We start from the raw sequence: 12,271 nt of genomic DNA on the forward strand, positions 1-12,271 counted from the left end.
TTTACACCAATGTTCACATGCTTGGAGTCAAATAAAATTCCAACTTTCCAGGAGTATATAGGTTACAAGATATTAACTAAAATTAAAACTTAGTTAATTAAATATGCAAATGAGCCTATTAATTAAGTTGAAACTCAATATTGACAGATAAAAAAGTCTATAACAAGTTTGGTCTTATTTGGACTATTCACAAAATATTAACAAAAATTCTAAATTAAGTTAATATGCAAATGAGCTCGTTAATTAAATTGAAACTCAATATTGCATAGCATATATCTGTATGCATCTGTACCAGTGGTCACTGTGCCTTTGTACTATAAAGTCTCAGCAAAATCGGCCAAGGCATCTCCGAGAAATGATGATGGACCCACTCAAAAAACAGTAATATTTGATCAAATGTAAATATGTATACCTCTTCACTGTGTCACTGTGTACCTAGTATCATTGAAATCAGTAAGGGCATCTCTGAGAAATATCAATGGACAGACAAAAGCCATGATTAACAATCAAAATGGCTGCCAGTCGGCCATATTTGATCATTTCAAAAAAGTAAAACAATGTGCACCTTTGTAACAAGTAGCAACAAAATCGGTCAAGCCATCTCCGAGAAATGACGATGGACACACAAGGACCAAATTTACTGAATTTTGGCATTAAAAATGGACACCAATCGGACATATTTGATCGAATCATAAATCGGAAAATAAATTGACGTGCACATGTATGGTTGACCACTATGTCCTTGTACCAAGTTTCAAACAAAAAAAAACGGTCAAGCCATCTCCGAGAAATCACTCCGGACGGACTGACGGAGATGAAACTACAAGCGCCATCCCGGACTTTGTCTGGGTGGGGGCTAATAACACAACCAAGTGTATTACTTATGAGTACACTCTTGTGTGCAAACTTTTACCTGAATCAGGTGATATATTAATGATGAATCGGCATGGACATTAACAAAATGGCAGAATCGCAAAAATATGTGACATGCACCTGTAATCTAATATATTATGGAACAACGTTTGAATGAAATCACCCTATTCATCTGTGAGAAGCAGTTATAGGTAACAGAATTTTAACAATTTTGAGTTAAGTTTTATCAAATGGCAATAAAAATCGATGTACACATATGCAAGACTTCAAACATGGTCCATGTGTTATTAAGTTTGAATGTCATCAGTCAAATTGTGTCTAAGAAATGGCTCTGCATGCACAACACACGTACACACGCACATATGCACACAGACAGACAAAATCAAATAGTCCAGATTTTGGAATTCCTCTGAAACAGGGACTAACAAATATGGTAGGCCAACATGCTTCCATTGACTTTGAAAGTACATTTACACATAATCTAGATTTTCTTATTGCATAATTATGACTATCCCTAAATGTTTCTAATTTGACTGATTTGTGCGAGTTATTACCTTTTGTTTAGCCTCCTCAATCTGTGTAATACCAGGTAGGTCTGGGGTCCCACTAATTGTTCTATTCTGCTATTGTATGCCTTCACTAAGCAGACACATGATAATAGGGAGAATATCTACACAATACACATGTACACAATTTGTAATAATATGTATTAATCAAAGAAAGCTTAGAAAAGCTGAAAACTAATTATGTACATCAGGTAACTAATATGAACAGAACAGAACAAAAAAATTATGAATTATTATGCTAATTAGAGAATTAATATGAACAAATTTTAACCCAAAATTAATCAGGCCTGTCTATTGTCCTAGAGCATTTATGTACCAAATTTTATTCAAATGTGATGATCAGTAATTGAGATATCAGTGTTAATTAATTATGTTAATTAGGAGATTAATAAGCATAAATATTTCCCAAAAACTAATCGGGTTTCTGCATAGTTCTCTTTAAAAGTTTTATTAAAATCCAATTTGTGGTTCTTTATATATCAGTGGAACATTATGCAAATTAGGTAATTAATATCCAATTAAAACTAATTAGGTCTCTGCATAATCTTAGAAGATCTATGTAGCAAGTCTCATTGAAATGTGATGATTACTACTTGAAATATCAGAAGCTGAAAATTAATTAATTATGCTAATTAGGTAATTAATATGTACTCGTATTACCTTAAAAACTATCAGGTCTGTGCAGTGTCCTATGACATCTATGTACCAAGTGTCATTGAAATGTGATGATTACTACTTGAAATATCAAAAGCTGAAAATTTATTAATTATGCAAATTAGCTAATTAATATATACTGATATTAGCCTAAAACTATCAGGTCTGTGCAGTGTCCTATGATGTCTATGTACCAAATTTCATTGAAATGTGATGATTACTACTTGAAATATCAGAAGCTGAAAATTAATTAATTACGCAAATTAGGTAATTAATATGTACTCGTATTACCTTAAAAACTATCAGGTCTGTGCAGTGTCCTATGACATCTATGTACCAAGTGTCATTGAAATGTGATGATTACTACTTGAAATATCAAAAGCTGAAAATTAATTAATTATGCAAATTAGGTAATTAATATGTACTCATATTACCCAAAAAACTATCAGGTCTGTGCAGTGTCCTATGACATCTATGTACCAAGTTTCATTGAAATGTGATGATTACTACTTGAAATATCAAAAGCTGAAAATTAATTAATTATGCTAATTAGGTAATTAATATCTACTGATATTACCCAAAAAAACTATCAGGTCTGTGCAGTGTCCTATCACATCTATGTACCAAATTTCATTGAAATGTGATGATTACTACTTGAAATATCAAAAGCTGAAAATTAATTAATTGTGCAAATTAGGTAATTAATATGTACTGATATTACCCAAAAAACTATCAGATCTGTGCAGTGTCCTATGACATCTATGTACCAAATTTCATTGAAATGTGACAATTACTACTTGAAATATCAAAAGCTGAAAATTAAATAATTATGCTAATTAGGTAATTAATATCTACTGATATTACCCTAAAAACTTTCAGGTTTGTGCAGTGTCCTATGACATCTATGTACCAAGTTTTATTGAAATGTGATGATTAGTACTTGAGATATCAGTGGAAAAGCCGAAAATTGATTAATCATTATGCAAATTAGGTAATTAATATTGCACAGATTTTTACCCAAAACTAATCAAATCTGCGCATTAGTTTGGAGCATCTGTGTGCCAAGTTTCATCAAAATCCAATGAGTGGTTCTTTAGATATCAGTGGAACAGTCATGAAACAGCCAAAAATCAGCTAATTATCATGCAAATTAGGTAATTAATATGTATGGATTTTTACCAAAACCTAATCAAATCTGCGCATTGTCCCAGAGCATCTATGCACCAAGTTTCATCAAAAACTGATGTATGGTTCTTGAGATATCAGTGGAACAGACAGACACACATACACATGTGATGATTACTACTTGAAATATCAAAAGCTGAAAATTAATTAATTGTGCAAATTAGGTAATTAATATGTACTGATATTACCCAAAAAACTATCAGATCTGTGCAGTGTCCTATGACATCTATGTACCAAATTTCATTGAAATGTGACAATTACTACTTGAAATATCAAAAGCTGAAAATTAATTAATTATGCAAATTAGGTAATTAATATCTACTGATATTACCCTAAAAACTTTCAGGTTTGTGCAGTGTCCTATGACATCTATGTACCAAGTTTTATTGAAATGTGATGATTAGTACTTGAGATATCAGTGGAAAAGCCGAAAATTGATTAATCATTATGCAAATTAGGTAATTAATATTGCACAGATTTTTACCCAAAACTAATCAAATCTGCGCATTAGTTTGGAGCATCTGTGTGCCAAGTTTCATCAAAATCCAATGAGTGGTTCTTTAGATATCAGTGGAACAGTCATGAAACAGCCAAAAATCAGCTAATTATCATGCAAATTAGGTAATTAATATGTATGGATTTTTACCAAAACCTAATCAAATCTGCGCATTGGCCCAGAGCATCTATGCACCAAGTTTCATCAAAAACTGATGTATGGTTCTTGAGATATCAGTGGAACAGACAGACACACATACACACACACACACACATATACACACATACACACATACAGACACACTAACTGCAAAGACTCCCTTTTTGTGCTTCGCACACGGGAGTCAAAAAGGAAGAATCTGGAACAGGAACTATGAATATCACAATCCCTGATAGGTAGTAGTACTCAAACAAGCGACCTCATGGGCGAAATAGCCCTGCAAAAACATTGTGGTAGCGAAGTTGAGAAGTTGAAAAGAAATTGTTCACAAAAATATAGTACACCTTAAATATCAAAGCAATCGCGTTGGCAGTGTTCAAAAGAAGTTGAATATAGCATTTTTTTACCAAAAGTATTTGCAAAAAATAGAGAGTTGAAGATATCGCCAAACATTAGGTACCTACATACCAAGTATCAAAGCAATTGAGGTGTTACTTTTCAAGAAGTTAAAAATGCAATTGTTGATGGACAACGATAGACAATCACCTATTATGAACAGCTCCGCTCAGCCATCTACAATGACAGCGGAGCTAATAAATGTACACACATTCTCAACACTGCACGATATGGCAACACAACAGAATGTTATACAATATGCACTAAGCCGAATAATGATAATAACTGTAATTTAATTGTCATGACACACTGAATATACATATACTAAAGTTGAACTATAATAACTCAATATGAAAATCACAATAAAAAAGCTTCTCTAATTTGGCTTTGGTTGCTCAATAAGAAAATTCACTGTAACACTGACAATAAATTGGCTATGTTTGTTCAATACAAAAATTCATCATACACATGGGCAAAATTTCCAAACTTTGACTATGTTACAATGATCAGGTGCAACATGTAAGCAAAGCAACTGCAATATGAAAGAGTTGAAAAGACAACAGGTGTCAAATTCAAAATCAAAATATATTAATTGCAGCTCATTACCACTCACCAAAGCATTCACCATCTGTCACACTATTTCAGGCTGGGATTACAAACAGATGTGAAGATTATGATTTTGAGCAGGGTATTTCAAAATATTAAGGGTTCTGGTGAATGTTACATGGGAGGGGTATGTTAGGGGGCTAATAAATATAAACGAAAAACATTTATGTCATGAATTCTAGCTAACTGGTTCAGATAAAGAAAATCATTAAAATTGTTTTTTTGCACTATCCCAGTCATCAATGCCTGTCACCGGACTTATTATTGGCGATCCGCTCCGCTAGGATTGCCCTTATAATCACTTTTGTCGTTTTGTGTGTGTGTGTGTCTGTGTGTGTACATTTCCAGTGTTCCAGTGTTCACGTATTATTTCTTCTGTGATTTTTTTGGCTTGGCCGATTTCGTTCAAACTTGGCAGGTAGGTCACACCTTAACCCTAGTTATAAGGAAAAATCCGAAAAAAATTTTTTGCCCCGCCGTTGCCATAGCAACAGCCAAAAAACTGATTTTTGGATAGCTTCGCGCCAAATGTATCTCCTCCTACAAATTTGGGATAAAACACTTCAAACATAGCTCATTCTACTCAGCTTGAGTGTGGGCACAAAGTTACCATTTGAATTTTTGATATCTGTTTTCATTACCGAGAAATTTGACCCCAAAGTTGGGGTAACTTTTCACCAGCAACGGCTCGGCTGGTTTTGTTCATACTTCACAGGTAGGTCGTGCCGTCACTAATTGGAAAAAAATCCTGGCCCACCACTGCCATTGCAACATCCAAAAACTGATTTTTGAATACTTTCGCCCCAAATGTATTACCTCCTACCAGTTTTGTACACAGTCAGCTGGCATCGGCGTCGCTGGGTGTATATGATAAAGGGAAGTTGTGCAACCAAATTTGCCGAGTTCGCAGTTTTTCGCCAATAAAAAAATAACTAAGGCAACAACTCACGGTTTTTCAGCATTTTTGTAATAAAGACATTATTCTCTATCAATAATCCGCCCAAAACAGGAACATTTCTACTAATTCTTGTGTTTTTTAGACGTTTTTCGAAAAACCTGCTATTAGGCTGCAAAAGTAGAACATTCCGGAGGGGGCGAAACGGAAGAGCCAAATTTAACGCGTAAAAATAGAACGCGTATTTTGACCTCTATGCGGTTGTTGCCAAAGAGCCCTGCGTCCATCGCCTGGCGATGCTCTTCCGTTTCACCAGTTGCGTTTTTTGACTAAAATTTGGGCAGTACTGTCAGTCACGAAAATTGATGAATAAATTAATACACATAAAATATGAATCACGGGCTAATTCAATGGTCACCGAACACTCCACTACTAAACAATCTGTGGCAAGATAGTAGCGTACTGTATATTTGACCCAGATTTGACAAGCGTGGTACAGTTTTTTGCGCGTGTCCGTAATAACGCGCACAAAGGATTGTGGGACAGAGTTCTTTATTTGCTGGCATTCTTGACTTTTGACTGCAGTTTTTTTTTATATTTTAGAGTAAATGCTTTTGATATGCTCTTAGGTTTCTTAATACAGTGGCCCCTCGCTAAGTCGCGCCTCGGTAAGTCGCGATTCGGCTAAGTCGCCGGTACTTGGATGGCTCCCAAAATTTCTATTGTTGTTTGACGCTGTCAGAACTTTTCCCGAAAAACTGAGAGAAATTATCTATGAAGGTGGTTATTTTGACGAACATGTTTATAATTGCGATGAAACTGGTTTATTTTGGAAGCTGTTACCGTAGAAGTCGCAAGCAACAGCAAGCGGCCCACATAATATCAGACACAAACAAAATAATCAACGCAATGTTTACAGCAAACATAATCATGATTTTATTCGAATACTGCCTGACACATGTGATGATACATCAATTAACTAAACCGAGGGTTTATATGTGCTTTTTATATGTTTTTCAATGCACGACCTCCCTCTTTCACGACGTCCCTCGGTAAGTCGCGGCCCTCGATAAGTCACGGTTTTTGCTTGGATCCCAACACCCGCGACTTAGCGAGGGGCCACTGTATCTGTCTGAAATTCTGGACTGTGGTCACATTTTTCGATTAGGAGTCGTATATTTAAATTACTCACTGTGACTAGTGTTTTGCATTATGAAGTATATTTTTATGAAGGTCAACACACTGTACTTTAGGTAAATATTTACCATCTCGTTATTTCATTATTTCGCTTTCCAGCATTTACAGGAAACGCTTCATTCTAGAAAATGCTATCGCAAAACTGTTGGAAATAATAAATGTAACAGCAGAATACGTCCTAGCACAGTCACTCGACTAGGAGAGTGATTGTGGTCCTAGTAATAAACTAAGTGACTTCCAAAAACTGAATGGTGTTTGCGAACTTCGTATTAGTTATAAACCGACGTTAGCTTCACGTTTATGTCACACCATGGAAACAGCCAAAAACATGGTGCTTGTTTTTGAGCGGAGCGGATCGCCAACCAGCCTACCGGCTTGTCTATGTATTTCTCACTAATGTTGTCATCTTTGTCATTTACATCTGTCACAAGTATTGTCAACATTATTGTCATTCATGTCTCTGTGACAAGTCTTATTATACATCTCCGTTCTCGTCAATGTCACTGTCACCATCTTGCTTCCTGGTCATGCAGTTCCACCAATGTCATTGTCATCTATGTTTTTGTAAATAGTGTTGTCATCTTTATCATCTATGTCTCTGTCTCTTATCACTATAATCCCTGTTCTTTTCTGTCACCATCTTTCCTGTCAGTTTCACCCATGTCACTGTTACGAGCCTTATCATTGTCATCCATATTTTTGTCATCTATGTCTGACACCAGTATTGTCACCATCTTTTTCATTGTAATCATCTCCATGACTCACAAGACTTAAAACTATCCGTCATTATCACCAATTTGTATGGAGCAACAGAATATGTTGACTGTGATGATCAGGACAAGAGAGAGGGAGAGAAGGAAAGGCAGAATTAAAGTACGGAGAAAACATTTGAATCTTATGATTGGCAGTCACTAGTCAAAACAGAAGGCATAAAGAAAATAAAAGTAAATAAGCTGAATAAGTAAATGTACAAGTGTAGAAGCAAGTAAGGTATGGTAACCTGTAGTATACCTTACCCCATCACCTAACATAAAAGCTAAGAAAACTATGATCATAAGTTACAATTTGTATAATGTTATTTTTCCTACCTTCAATTTAATTCAATTATAGTTACTAAATTAATTTAACGCAACTTTATATTCTACATTGTAGGTGCAACAAAGGTTCTACTCCATTTTTATAAATATTTATAAATTTCATAATAGACTGAAACGAGAGGTTTCTATTGATCGATTGAATAACATTGTAACGTTTTTAAATGACGTTGTTGGGCACTGTGCTTGTTTACTGGCTGGTTTGATTCAACTGCCACTGAAATTTATAAAGATGAAGGAATGTCTTTGTTGCACCAAGTATATTTTGGTTAAATTGCATTTTTATGAAACATTGAAATTAAATTTAATTTAAAAATCGTAAATCAATGTCTACTGACGGGTAGTGAGAACAGGGAGTAACTCAGATTGTACATTATGAATATGGATGATCTGTAACAGAGGAGGAAGAAAACTACAGTCACACTGGCGGTATACCGGTAATTCAAAAGTTGTTCGGTTGTGTACAGTTATTAAAATTACTCACGTCAAACTTGCCATTAGTCCTGAATCGAAGTTCACGATAGTTCAATGAAGATTCCCTCTTTGGTTCTTGACAAGTACTTCAGAATTGGTATTTGAATAGTCACAGACACAAGAAACAATTAATTTGTATTCCCTTGACCTTAACTCAGTTCGTATTTGGTCAAATTAATGACTATTGTGAGAAGATATTATTCTTTCTTGATGAGTGCCCTTCTACAATCTTGGGATGTTGTGGCACTGACCTGGAGTAATTCAACAAATCACAGAAATCATATTGTGTTCTTTTGCGCTGCAATGTTTTACTCAATGTTTCCTCTCGGGTTTGCAAAAACGAAGTTGTTCACGGAGTGCCACTTTAATTAGCTGTGGAATCATAGCTCCCTGAGGGCCGTTTTTGATCGTCGGTATCTGACTGGCCTCGATATTCCGCTGTCAACACAAAACAAACAGAAAAGACGTCCAAATAAAATTTAAAAGGCAGAAATCAGTTGACAGTCGCAATAGAGAGAGCTCTACGAACCGCAGCTACACTTCAATGTGCACGTTCAGCGCGCGCGTTCTGCCTATCCAAATCGTGTAAACATTTTTTTATCTGCTAGGCGATACTATTATTTAAAAGGTGATGTCACAACATTACATACTCGCAAAGTGGCAATAACTTGCAATAGTTTAGTAAGGGGCTGTGAAAAATGTTGTTGCGACCACAGTCGGCTGGCGTACACGCGATAATAAAATAAATGCGGTCAATTTACCGATATTTACTATATGGGAGCGGCCGAATTTGTCGTTTTTGTGTGAAAAAAAAACTTGCATACGAACACCTCATTATACGAAGATCATAGAACACTTTCTCGAGTTACTTGAAACCAAATTTGTCATGTCACTGTAAGGCCGTCACTGATTGGCTGCGAGTTGAAGACGATTTCGGTTTCAGGAAAGTGTTCTATGTTGTTCGCAACATATAAACAACAAATAAACAAAGGACTGTATGCAAGTCTAGTAGAGCACATTTTTCATTCGTCATTCTTTGTCAGCATTTATTCAGAAAGTTCTTTTCCTGGGAAAGTACCCCTTCTTTGTTAAAACAGTCTGTGTTTACCAGTTTATTTGTTCTATACAATGCCTGTTTACTAGGAAAGGACTGTATCTTTGTTTGTATTAAGCGGACTGTTTTTCAAAACTTGTCTAGTTTGTTCTTATGTGATTTAAATGGAGAGTGCAACTTTCCCCTGACTATTTACAAAATGGGACATTTTTTGTGGATGCATTAGTTAAGTTAATTTACATCATTTCAAATTGGTAAACTGAGGGAATGAGTATTAGCTGACAGTGAAGAGGAAAGCATCATCTTCTGAAAGTTTCCGCAAGTATTACAAACTAGTGGAATAGATGTGCAAAGTTTTATTGAAATTCATTTTAGTGGTTCTTGAAATATCAATGAAACAGCTAAAATCGTCCAATTTCATTTATAACAGTTTCCAGAATGAATTTGAAAAAGAATTTATCAGTTTGGAATACTGGCTGTAATTTATAAAATAGTTCTAGTACATAGAAAAATTGATGGCATTATTACATTTAAGATATAACTGTGTAAGTGTTCCTTAGGACCCCTCACCCATGACTCTAATCCTAACCCTGTCGTTCCAGTGCCCTCATCATTTATAATAGTATTGGGTCATTTATAATTATTTGGAGGGGCATATTGATTTACATTGGGGGCTTGAGTGTTAAGGTTCAGGGTGAGGGAGCCTTAAGGAATAACTATTGTCCAGATATTCTGACATTTGTATTGTCTATTTGAATCGATCATTTTTATTGAAAAATAATTGTTTGACTGTTAGTCAAATGGCCCAGGTCTATGCCTAATTAGATATTATCAGTATCCAATCACAAAAGTGGTGTTATGTTTCCATGCCTTTTCGCATTGGAAGCTGATCAGATATTTGGAAATGAAAAAGTTAAATTCTTTAATTACAAATAGCTAAAAAGTGGCATTTACATCAATCTCCATAAATATATGAGCCCACCACAAATATTGGACAGACTGTGATAATGCATATCCAAGTTTGAGTTTATCATGACCACAAGAAATTGTTAGCGATGCCAACATGCATGGTTATTTGCACTATAAGCTTGGCTTCAGTATTATGTTATATTTCCCATATATATCTATCTTTGCTTTAATATATGCACTTCAAACAACCAATGTGACATGGGTGTATTGCTCGTCCAGACATCGTGACCAAATCTGTATTTTTATATTTCAGATTTACCTATCTGTGTTGGGTTCTACAACATACAAGTAAAAAAATAAGTTCCCAATAATTATTATGAATGGCGTTAGTGGGCAAGTTGGGTAAATTTAGATGTGTCATAACTATGGATGGGGTAATGACATTGGCTAGTTCTCCAACTATCAGTTGGATTGGACAATTTGGCTGGTTTCTCTACTTTAAATGGGGATTTAGAAAATTGGTTGGCCCCAAATTTGTGTAACACCTACACAAATGCATAGTATACACTGGAGTTTGAATTGCCATCACATGGAGGCAATTAATTCTGTTTCTATGCACATCAAATGTTAGCTAATGTATCTATGTGTACATGATGTAACCTGTGTAGTTATTACACAAATACGACAACTGACTTATTGATAAATCTATCAGGCCCCTGTGTGCAATTTACATGACTTTGACAAATACTTTCGGTAAACCCGGAAACCCTTTGTTACAGTTACATTACACACACCAAGATTATAAAGTTGCATAACCTCAACACATTCATACATCATTTTTATCAAATCAATGAAATATTTTATTAACAAATTTATCTCACAACACAACTCTATGCAAGTTCTTATTAAGATAGGTGTTCAAAAAATGTTCCTATAATTTCCAGATTTTGTAATCCTTATATTTGATATGGAATATATTGTAGGTATAATTGTTCATGATTACAAAAAAATAAATAACAGTAGTGTACAGTTATATTCATGTGTGTTCAAATAAAGAATTGGTAAATCATTTGCATATTATTCATTACAGGTTTAAAGAGATTGTAATCTTCTGACAATTTATAAAATTTGCTATTCATTTTTTGTCTATCAGACATTTTACTACAAAGTCCAAATTTGATCAGGATTTTCAGTTGTACGCATCTTAACCCTTTGACCGCCAATTGTTTATCGCTCGAAAAGATTCCTTCACATTTTCTGTAATTTTCACCGAATTCAATCTTAATTTTAGACCTAACAACATTGACGTTACTTCTAGTATTTGATTAAAATATAAAAAGTTTCGCAACAGGGCTTTAATTTTGGTAACATTGCTGCAAAAATGTGCGACATAGTTATGGTACAAAACATTGAGGTCAGCTCAAAGCTTAATTCATTTTTATGTTTTTACCTGAATGATTTCTCTCTAAGAGACTGGATAAGTATGGAGCAAAATTTGATGTTGCAGGTGAGGAAAGGTTTGCTCAACAAATTAGATACAGAATCATTGTCATAAACTGTGAGCACATTTCAACTGTTTTTATGGTATTAGTAACCAGTAAACCTCATTATCCCATTTATAGCATTGCTGACATCACTTCCCTCATATCACATCCAAAATGATGTTCAAACGAAACAGCAAATATTACATGATGTTTCTGTCTCCTTATAAGT

The 12,271-nt window shown here is 34.7% G+C and overlaps 1 protein-coding gene across 1 annotated transcript in view; it reads right to left on the reverse strand.

Moving 5' to 3' along the window:
- Nucleotides 1-12,271, reverse strand: part of LOC102801086 (uncharacterized) — a 204,346-nt gene that overhangs the window by 3,227 nt on the left and 188,848 nt on the right. The gene's annotated exons all lie outside the window — the stretch shown is intronic.

The sequence above is a fragment of the Saccoglossus kowalevskii genome, chromosome 12 (assembly GCF_978046115.1).
Source record: "Saccoglossus kowalevskii chromosome 12, keSacKowa6.1, whole genome shotgun sequence".
Lineage (NCBI taxonomy): Eukaryota > Metazoa > Hemichordata > Enteropneusta > Harrimaniidae > Saccoglossus > Saccoglossus kowalevskii.